Source organism: Rhinoderma darwinii, chromosome 12 (assembly GCF_050947455.1).
Source record: "Rhinoderma darwinii isolate aRhiDar2 chromosome 12, aRhiDar2.hap1, whole genome shotgun sequence".
Lineage (NCBI taxonomy): Eukaryota > Metazoa > Chordata > Amphibia > Anura > Rhinodermatidae > Rhinoderma > Rhinoderma darwinii.
Genome location: NC_134698.1, coordinates 71,174,138 through 71,186,222, shown reverse-complemented (window position 1 = coordinate 71,186,222; position 12,085 = coordinate 71,174,138).

Here is a 12,085-nt window from a genome sequence, read left to right as displayed (position 1 = left end):
GTGTGGGCATTGCTGCTGTAGTGTAGGAAAGCTTTTCCATTGTGTATTAATCGAAATAGGATTTGGGAGATCAGATAGCAGTGGAAGGGTCTGTGTATACACACAGGTGTATATAGGTATATGGTGAGGGTTGACTGGAGGACTAAGCTCTATAGCCATAGTAACGGACTATGGTTGCAACTTTTTGACCTAATTTACACCCGGAGAGATGAGATGATCTGGAGCACAAAACTGCTGCTTTAACACGTTAAGGCTACATGCACACGTTGCGTATTTTGTGGCGGAAAATACACAGAAAAACCGCGGGAAACCGCAAGAGATTCGCAGAAAGAAAACGTATCCGAAGGTGAGTTTTTTTTATGCGTTTTTCGGTGTGGATTTTACGTTTTGCTGCATGAATTGCAGCGTTTTAATGCTGTGGGTTTTGCTGCGTATGTCTCCAGAAGTAAGGAGATGGAATCGCGTGATAAATTGACATGCCGCGGTTTCGAAAATAAGCACCGCGGGTCAATTTACATCCCGAAAAATACCACAGCTCGGACCTGAGATTCTCTGGAATCTCATTGCCTACGCTGGTACTGTATTACGCTGCGGTTTTCCTGCACGCAAATACGTGCAGCAAAACCGCACGTAATACGCATCGTGTGCATTAAATATTCTAAGGGTCTATGGACACGGCATTGCCACTTGCACGGACCTTGTATGGCAGTACACAAAGTCCCTATGGATATGTTTTACGGTCCATGTGCTCCTCCGTGAGGCACCATATTCTCCCCTAGAAAGGATACTTCCCCGGGTAGAATACCAGCATAATACAGCGTGCAATGGAACATGCCACCATATTTTTTCCCATGGGTTCTTAAAGAATAAACTTTTGTGTGTCTCCAGGTAAAATCAACGCACATGGAGGTCCAGTAATGACCCCCGCAGCCGTGTTTATAAGAGAACAGAAGTACCCGGAAGCTCTTATAAGTGTTATTATTTGGACGTAGATGAGCTTTGCTAGGATTAGAAGAGGAATGGGAAGTTTAGTGGACAGTTACATATATAGCCGGTCATAACGAGAAGAACTGTTCTAATACATTCGTGGTCTATAAGATTATTACATCGCTGTCAGTGAACTGCTCATAATCTGTTATTCTTTACTGTGTTCGTTCACTGCCTGTCATGTTTGCTGCGCTGTAAACTAATTAGTCATTTCCTCTCCTGAATAATTCTGAGCAGCAGGGAGGCTGGTAACGGAGGTTTGGCAGTAAATTCCTTCGACTATGACTTGCACACGAAATTTAAAGTGATCTTCTACCCAGGGACGATTTTTAAGTCTGCATGTGAACCTGCCAACGGTAGGGTTAAAAATGATGCAAACATCATGGACTCGGCTAAAGTTATGATGCCCTATCAGGGAGGATTCCCGCATGGCGTATTTTTACGCCACAGATTTTGCTGGTGTGAATTGGATGCAAAATCTGCATGTTTTACATGCGGATTTGCCCCAGACTTCTGCAGATTTCCACGGCACATCAATTCCGCTGCAAATTTGCAACAAAAACTGCATGTACTACGTGCCGGTTTTGCGGCGGAATCGCGGCGGCCAAACCCATGGAGTAATTTTACGCCACGTGCGAATCCACTCTTAGAGAATTCTGAGTTAACAGATGAGCTTCCTTATTCAGGACCTCCATCAATTAGCCGGTGTGGAGAACTTCTTCTGGAGGACCCGGCACGTTCCTGCATTACACAGACAGTCTATTGATTTCATTGCGCATCTTGTCATGTAATGGGGTTATCCAGGACTTCTCAAAATCGTTAGCAGGGCAGAGAGCGGTGTGTAAAATAATAAACTAGCAGATACTCCCCTCTTGGTGCTCCCATTCTCCAGTGCTGAGACCCTGTTCCTCATGCCCCTGGTCCTGGAAGCTCCTGCAGCAGTTACAGGCCATTTATTGGTCACGTGCTGCTGCAGCCAATCACTGGCCTCAGCGGTCACATGCCATTCATGGCAGCATCACCACTAAGGCCAGTGGTCACGGTTAACCCCTTTAATTTCCCCTGAGGTGGTACTGAGGTCAAGGAATGATGGATTGAAAAAAAACTGATCCCTGCTACAGGCTCATGCACATGGCATTGTTGTATGTATGGGCCAAGTTTAAATCAGCTGCAGAGTAGAGTGGACCCGGTCTGGCCATTCATTTGTTAAACTGCTTGTAATGCTACATTTCCCCTCTAGTGGCTGCTGCAGAGGAAATAAGCAGCCAACGTCCGCTTCCTCTGGGAGCTGGAAAAGCAGTGGCACTCAAAGGTGGTGTTTGTGATGAGACAACCTCTTAAAGGCCCCCTCCACACGGGATGGAAATGCTGCGGCAATTCCACAGCGTATTACAGTAGCAGTAAAGTGGATAAGATTTGAACAATTCTCATCCACGCTTCTGCAGAAAACGTGCGGAAATTGACCTGCGGTGCGGATTCTCAATCTGCAGCATGTCAATTTATCTTGCGTAAATGCTGAAGAATTTCCGCACGTTCGTTCTGGACTGAGATTCTTCAGCATTTCCGTCCCGTGTGCAGGAGGCCTAATCCAACTCTCAATATTTATGGCATATTTGTAGGATAGTTCAGAAATATCTGATAGGTGGGGTCCGAAACTCTGGAACTCCTTCCTATCGGGAGAATAGAGGTCCAGTGATCCCTGATCTGCTAAGCACAATGGCCAATGGAGAAAGGGAAAGAAGAAGGAGTCCGGGCATGCACTCTACTCTCCCTCATAAAGTCTATGTGAATTATGGGTAGAGCCGAGTGGATATGCCATAAATGTCAATGGTCAGAACATCCCGTTATTAAAGGGAGGGTTTACCAAAGGTAATAAATTGTAAGGTTTTGCTTCAATGGTTTCTGCTAATTATGTAAATTCTGTTCTTTCCTTCTATAGTCTTACCCCCCCCCCCCCCGGCCTGGTGTAAAGTCTTATTCAGATGCCCATATTTCATGCATAGGTACGGTTTATGTAGAGCCGAATATAGGATCACGTCCCGTCATGGTAAAAAAATAAAATTTTAATCTTTTGTTTTTTTATTTTTTCATTCCCATGACTTGCACTGATGTTTTTTTGGCACTAAATATACCGCATCAAACTCAACTCAACATCCTGCCATGTGAATAAGAACCGTGTCATATGTCTTTAATATGGTTGCACATAACATCCTTATAGGATTCTATGGTGATCAAAGTTTTATTCAGTAGAATCGCGGGGGCTCCGGCTGTTGCAGCCTTAAAGGGAAGGTGTCATGAATTTTTTTTTTTTTTTTATCATATTGCTTTTAGTATGATAAAAAAAAAAAAATGTATTTATTTGTGTGTTTGTGTTCTACTTTTTACTATTTTCTTACTTTTACTTCTCTATGGGGGCTGCCATTTTTTTTTCATCTCTGTATGTGTCAATTAACGACACATACAGAGACGTAATACGGCACATACATCCCCATAGAGAATGCGAACGTGAGCCGTTCCATTCACTGCAGCGTACGCCGTTTGTGTGGTAACGGTAAATGCGCCGCTCCCACACAGACCAAAACGAAGCTTGTTAGCAGAGCGAAATCCGGCGCCATTTTCATGTGGACCGGAAGCTGCGGCCGGACAGTAAGATGACGACTTCCGGCCGCGGCTTCCGGCCATGTGTTCAAGGAAGCGAAGGCGCAAGGCATAGGAGCCGAGGTGGCAGCGGCGGCAGGAGCAGGTAATTTATGTTCGTGTATGTGATGTGTGTATTATGTTTGTTTATGTTCGTGCTATACTGTCTGCTGAGCCCTGTATCTAATCCTCCTACACTGTGCATTCGCTCAGAAAATGGCGGCACACAGTGTAGGAGGTTTGAAGATTCAATCCTCTCCTTCTCCTGGCACTAGCCAGAATAAGGGAGGGGGGGATTGTGTGAGGACACTAGAACGAGTGTGTATACTACAAATTTGCAGTATAAAGCAATGAGGTTGCTTTACCACATTGACCATGCTGCAATTTTGGGAATTGCTCCCTCTAGCGACCAGCACATGGAAATGTTATAAATTAGAATCTAATTTATAATATTTCCTGACTTGTGAAAAAATTAAAACAATGTGTAATCACTTAAATAATAATTGTTGAACTAAAAAAATAAATAATAATTTCTAGCGACACATTCCCTTTAATATCTATGCCTAAAGGTGACTGTATTTTTGCCAAGTCAAACCCGGCCTGACAGCGCTGCGGCCACTGTATTGGGTCAGACCAATATTCAATGGTATTACTACGCGTAAATGAGACATTTTGGTGGATGACCTCTAGTGAGTGCGATATCCTTCTGCCTCTGAAACTTGTAAAAATAGCCCAAAGTCTCATTTGGTCGTGACTGTGATTGAATGAAGACTCTGCATCCTTATCACTAAGAGACCACTTCGATAATCTTAATTAAACAGGACTTTCCAGAAGCTTTGATTAATGCGTTAATTAATACACTCGGCATATCCTTCCAGAAACTGAGCACATCCCAGAGACGGGAAAAGGATATGCAATTACTGTATTTAACATCCTATGTCTAGGCTTAAAAATTGCATTGATTATGGTTCATTAGACCTGTCTGGCAGTATCAGGAAATCTGAAGATTTTTCCATGCAATTTTAATATTTTCACTTAAAGGGGTAATCTAGTTTCAGCAAATAAATCTTCATTATATAATGCAAAGTTCTGGAGTTTTTTAATTTACTTTCTGATTACAGTTTCATCACGGTTTTCCTTTGCTTGCAGTAATTGAATGAAACCTTCAATGTTTACATCTGCATTTTACAGCATGGCCACAAGACCCTAATTAAAATTGATATTTATTTTTTTGTCTGTATCCATCTACACACAATGACAAAGTAAAATCAGGTTTGTAACAATGTGTGCAAACCTATTCCCGCCGCAGCCATTTTTCGGATGTTAATTTTCGCTTTTTCCTCCCCACTTTCCAAAAGCCATGACATTTTTGTTTTCCGGTCGATAAAGCCGTAAGAGGGCTTGAATTTTGCCTGACGATTTGTCGTTTTTATGGCACCATTTATTGTACTGTATCGTACTGGGAAACTGAAAAAACATTTTGTGGGGTTGAATGGGAAAAAAACAGCGATTCCTCCATTTTGGGGGGGGGGGGGTGTTTTGTTTTTACTGCGTTCACCGTGCGGTAAAAACGACATTTATACTTTATGCTACGACTATATACAGGGTGGGCCATTTATATGGATACACCTAAATAAAATGGGAATGGTTGGTGATATTAACTTCCTGTTTGTGGCACATTAGTATATGGGAGGGGGGAAACTTTTCAAGCTGGGTGTTGACCATGGCGGCCATTTTGAAGTTGGCCATTTTGTATCCAACTTTAGTTTTTTCAATGGGAAGAGGGTCATCCGACACATCAAACTTATCGAGAATTTCACAAGAAAAACAATGGTGTGCTTGGTTTTAACGTTACTTTATTCTTTCATGAGTTATTTACAAGTTTCTGATCACTTATAAAATGTGTTCAAAGTGCTGCCCATTGTGTTGGATTGTCAATGCAACCCTCTTCTCCCACTCTTCACACACTGATAGCAACACCGCAGAAGAAATGCCTCCCGATCTGACCCCCTTAGACTTTTATCTTTGGGGTCATCTGAAGGCAATTGTCTATGCTGTGAAGATACGAGATGTGCAGCAACTGAAACTACGGATACTGGAAGCCTGTGCTAGCATTTCTTCTGCGGTGTTGCTATCAGTGTGTGAAGAGTGGGAGAAGAGGGTTGCATTGACAATCCAACACAATGGGCAGCACTTTGAACACATTTTATAAGTGATCAGAAACTTGTAAATAACTCATGAAAGAATAAAGTAACATTAAAACCAAGCACACCATTGTTTTTCTTGTGAAATTCTCGATAAGTTTGATGTGTCGGATGACCCTCTTCCCATTGAAAAAACTAAAGTTGGATACAAAATGGCAGACTTAAAAATGGCCGCCAAGGTCAACACCCAGCTTGAAAAGTTTCCCCCCTCCCATATACTAATGTGCCACAAACAGGAAGTTAATATCACCAACCATTCCCATTTTATTTAGGTGTATCCATATAAATGACCCACCCTGTACTTTATTTGGAGATACCAAATTGATAAAGTTTTATTTGTTTTACTACTTTTACAAGGCAAAAAACTAATTGTTACAAATAAAATTTGTTTTGTGTTGCCATATTCTGGGGGCCATAACTTTTTTATTTTTCCGTTGATTGGGCGGTGGGAGGGCTTATTTTTTGCGGGCCGAGCTGTAGTTTTATTGGTACCATTTTGTGGTACGTGAGACTTTTTGATCACTTTTATTTTATTTTTTTTTATGGGATATGAGTTGACCCAAAAACAGAAATTCTGGTGCTTTTATTTTTTTTTCACGGCGTTCACCGTGCGGGTTAAATAATGTTATATTGTGATAGTCCATACTTCTACGGACGCGGCGATACCTGTTGTTGTGTTTGTTTTTATATTTTTTTTCATAGCTTTTGGGGAAAAATGGGATAAAGTTTTTTGTTTTTTTTACTTTGAATTATTTTTTATATATATGAAAACATTTTTTTTAACAGTTTTTAACTAATCCCCCTAGGGCACATGAACCAGCGATAGTTGATTCTGTCTCCTATAAAGTCTTGCCGGAGGCACCTTTTGCAGCGATTACAGCCGCACGTTATTCGTAGATTTTCTCTACTTCATCTCTGCATATCCTCTCAAACTCGGTCATCTTGGATGAGAATAGTGGATGCACATTTATTTTCAGGCATCTCCAGAGATGTTCAATCAAGTTCAAGTTCCGGACTCAAGGACATTCTCAGACTTGACGTGAAGCCGCTCCTGCATCGTCTTAGCTGTGTACTTGTCATGTTGGAGGGTAAGTGCACACTGGGCAGATACACTGCGTAAAGTACACCGCAAGCCGCAGGGAATTCCATCCGAAAAAGCGCACCAAATTGTGGTGCAGTTTTTTGTGCAGTATCTCCGCTGCAGAAACACTGCGGGACAAAAAAAATAAATCAAAACGTACCACGTTGTCGGTTGTCATAGCGATACGTCCCACAGAGCAGCGTCCTGCTCTGAGTATAGTCCGGCCTCCTGGGATGATGCTGCAATCCATGTGACCGCGGCAGCCTTTGATTGGCTGCAGCAGTCGTACCACGTTGTCGGTTGTCATAGCGATACGTCCCACAGAGCAGCGTCCTGCTCTGAGTATAGTCCGGCCTCCTGGGATTACGCTGCAATCCATGTGACCGCTGCAGCCTTTGATTGGCTGCAGCAGTCACATGAGATGAAACGTCATCCCAGGAGGCCGGACTGTACTCCGAACAGAGGAACGCAATGCTATGACAGTGGCCAGGGTGAGTATTAAACTTTTTTATTATTTTTAAACCCCAAAAAGTTTTTTGTTTTTTTTCCGGTTAGGGATTCGCAGCTGCTCCGCCACAAAAATCGCAACATTTGCTTATTGCAGGTTTTACCTCCCCATTGATTTCAATAGGGAAAACCCCCAACAGAAGAGCAGCGACTCCACAGTACAGATTGACATGCTGCGGATTATAAAAAAGCACCGCAGGTCAATTTATGAACAGTTTCTTGGTGGATTTTTTCTGCAGTGTGTGGATGAGATTTGTTAAAATCTCATCCGCTCTGCTGCTTCTGTAATACGCTGCGGATTTTCCACAATGAAATACGTTGCGGAAAATCTGCAGTGTTCGCCCTGTGTTTGTCCCTACCCGGACCGGAAATATTTGCCCCAGTCTGAGGTCCAGAGTGCGGTTTACGTGAAGGATGTCTCTGTAATTTGCTCCATTCATCTGTCCATCGATCCTGACTTGTTTCCCTGCTCCAGTAGCCGAAAAACATCCCCATAGGGTGATGCTTCCCGCACCACCATGCTTCACAGTATTGATGGTAGTGGCCAGGTGATAATTGGCGCCTGGTTCCTCCAGACATGACGCTTTGCACAAAAAAACAAACAGTTCCATCTTGGTTTCAGCAGACCAGAATCTTGTTTCTTATGGTGTGAGAGTCCTTTAAGTATCTTTCATGGCAAAATGGTTTAGGCTGTTGTGAGTAGCTTCCATCTGGCCACTCTAGCATAAAGGACATTTTAGAATATAGGCTGTAATGTAAAAAGTAGAGTGGTCTTATTAGACGTATTAAAGGGGTTTTCCGATATAATAAAAAAGTGGCAGTAAAACAAAAAAGCATTACTCCGCCATCGGATTCCCCACCGCTGCTGCTCCGGTCCTTCCTACCGCGGTTTGTTGACATGGCTTCAGCAACGACATGCCCGTATACCCACTTAAATGCTGCAGCCGCTCTCTGGCCTCAGCGGTCATTTTCCATATACCCACTGAGACCAGTGATTTGGCTGCAGCGATCACGTGGGTATACGGACACGTCATCGCTGCAGCCATGTCAGCAAGTAGCGGCCGGGAGGACCCGAGTGGCAGCACTGGGATACCGGGGATGTGTCGGGTGAGTAATGCTTCTTTTTTTTTGTTTTTATTGCATCCCCCCCAACGGCCACTTTTTTGATTAAGTCAGAAAACCCCTTTAACATGACGCCCTATAATCATCAGTAGGATAGCATTGGAGTACCCAAAATGTAGGATTGTCCTACTGGACACTTGGGAAGTTTGTTTAGTGTTTTTGGACTTTCAGTAGTCCAACATCTTGGTTATTCCAAACATTCTGGATTATTGGAATTTCACCGTGTTAGAAAATTCACTTGAATAGTATCTATGTATTCTAGATTGTACACAGATTGTCTATTATGTTTTTGATTTTCTTATGCCAGTGTTTTTTCCATCCAGGGTTTCTTAAAACCTAGTCAGGGATTCCGCAGAAGACACAAGCAAAAGTTTTTTTCAGCGTCAAAAAACGCTGTGGCCAAATGTTAGCTAGAAGTCAATTTGGAAATATAACATTTCCTACAAACATGGCTTTTTTTTATTTTATTATTATTTTTTTTTATTATTATTATTGCCATTTTTACAAAATCACAGCAAGCCTGGCTTTGGCATTTTTTTTAAGAAAAAAAATATAGTTGAATCTTTGCAACACATGATTTGCAATGTGAAAAACACCACCTAATCAAAACGCAGGTAGAAAAACACACTATTAGCAAAAAAGCGCTAACAAAAAAAACCACGGGGTCTTATGTGCCACAGTGCAGGATTTGTGCACACAGCTTTGCCATCTGCATGGACCTTTACACCGTTAGGCTATGTTCACACGGCTTAGCAAAAAACGTCTAAAAATACGGAGCTGTTTTCAAGCGAAAACAGCTCCTGATTTTCAGACGTTTTTGAAACAACTCGCGTTTTTCGCTGCGTATTTTACGGCTGTTATTGGAGCTGCTTTTCAATGGAGTCAATGAAAAATGCCATCAAAAACGTCCCAAGAAGTGACATGCACTTCTTTTTCGCGGGTGTCTTTTACGCGCTGTATTTTGACAGCGATGCGTAAAATTAAGCCTCGTGGGAACAGAACACCGTAAATCCCATTGCAAGCAATGGGCAGATGTTTAGAGGCGTAATGGTGCCGTTTTTTCAGGCGTAATTCGAGGCGTAAACGGCCCGAATTACGTCTGAAACCACTGCGTGTGAACATACCCTTAGGGTATGTGCACACACAAAATAAAAAACGTCTGAAAATATGGAGCTGTTTTCAAGGGAAAACAGCTCCTGATTTTCAGCCGTTTTTTTAGCAACTCGCGATTTTCACTGCCGTTTTTGGTGCTGTTTTTCAAGAGTCAATGAAAAATGGCTCCAAAAATGGCTCAAGAAGTGTCCTGCACTTCATTCTCGCGGCTGTTTTTTTACACAGCCGTTTTGAAAAACGGCCGTGTAAAAAAAACGGCCCATCGGAACAGAACGCCGTTTTTCCCATTGAAATCAACGGGCAGATGTTTGGAGGCGTTCTGCTTCCGATATTTCAGCCGTTTTTCGGGTGTTTACGGCCTGAAAATAGGCCATGTGAACATACCCTAAGATTAATCGGCATTATGGAAACCTAGAATTACGGCGCCATACAACCTCCGAGTAATACAGAGCCCATAGACTTCCTGGCCGTACTATGGGCACCGTATGGGACGTAATGTGAAGAGCCCCTTCAGATGCCATATTATGGAGCACATTTTCAGCCGTTTTTCAGGACGTGTGAACATACCCTTAGAGCTAAGATGGTAGGTCACTTATCTTGGAACAAGTGCACATGAAAGACATATTAGGGCTTTCCTCCATGGTAAAATGTTTGGGAATTATTAGCTTAGGCCTCATGTACAGGGTTGTAGCCGTGTGCACGGGCCGCGATTACGGGCATGGCCAGCCATGTAGTGTCATCCACGGGCCGGCCGCAATCACGGACCGTGCACATACAAGATATGCATTTACTTTTAGTAGCCCGGACTGCAAATGCGGCCTGTAAAATGACCTGTCCTATTTTTTTTGCGGTCCGGGCTCCCGGCCAATGCACGGATCGTAGAAACCACGGTCTTGTGCATTGGCCCATAGAAATGAATTGCGGACGCAAAAACACGGTCGTGTGCATGAGACCTTAGTCTATATTCACACTGCGTTCGGTGTGTATGTTTGGTGTAGGCTCCGAGAAATGCTCCCGAAGTATCTATGACAAGCGTGTCCCTAGGGTATAATGGGACGAATGTGTGCCAAAACATTGTCCTTTTGGCATAACTTTTTATAACTTCATTGAAAACCATAGTCGACTATACATTTCAATGCAGAGGTATCCTGCAAAAAAATGTATACTGTGCAATATACTTTTTTTACTTGAATAGGAGTGAATTGGCAACTTATGTACCTGTATGTATAGCATACAATTGCAAATGTCGGGCCTATGCGGGGATTTTCCTGTCATTTGCACCGAACCTAAAAATAAAACGCAGTGTAAGCAGAGTCTAATGCAGAGGATATATTGTTTGATATTTTCTTCACCTGTAGAGGGCAGTATTTCTAAGCTACAACATATGCACGCTGGTTTATATCGCGGTTCTATATTAGTCGACGCTTAATCAATTCATACAATAATTATATTCAACAGATTCATATTTTTTCAGGCTTTGATTTTACGTAAACGTACAGCGCCAGCTGTGCCCTGTCCTGCGGTTAGCTGAACTATGGAAGACAGCAGCTGATACATTGATGAGTGATTTCATAACGGTCAGATGGTTGTGGAATTTTACACTGGGCCTATGGTCATCACAGATACAGACCATCTAAAAATACCCATTCCTATGATCTAAGTGTTTTTGATATTTTGGGTTTACAGAAAAGACGATTGGAATGTACGGCACAGTGGGGGCTGTAAAAAAACAGCAACCAATCAGATTTTATGGCGATTACAGAATAAGGCCTCGTGCACACGACCGTGTTTGATCCGTGATATGCGGTCTGTATGTCGGCCGCATTTCCCAGACCGAACACAGTTCAGGGAGCCGGAGTTCCTAGCATCATAGATATGTATGTCCCTGCCTCTCTGCGGAAATACTTTCCCATACTAAAAACATGATTACATTAGCGGACAGTATTCGCGCGGACTCCTAGCATCATACATAACTACTATGAGGCTAGGAACTCCGACTCCCTGAACTGTGTTCGGTCTGGGAATATACGGCCGACATACAGTCCATATATCACGGACCAAACACGGTCGTGTGCATGAGGCCTTAGAGCAAAGGTTTACTTGGTTGATATGTGTGATATTAGTGACGTATTACTAGGATATGCCACCAATGTGTGATCACTGTGGGTCTCGCAGCGTATTGGATGGGGCTTTGTTGTACCGTGCATGGTAGCGAGTTGAATCATTTTGCACATTCACTAAATTCTCATGGTTGTCCTTGGAAACCGACATCAGTTACTCTCCAGCCTGCGGGTAGATATCAGAGTATCAAAGTTTGTAAGGCTGAAAAAAGACATATCTCCATCCAGTTCAGCCTATTATTCTGCAATGTTGATCCAGAGGAAGACAAAACCCTCATGAGGCAAAAGACAATTTTCCTCATCTTCGGAAAAAT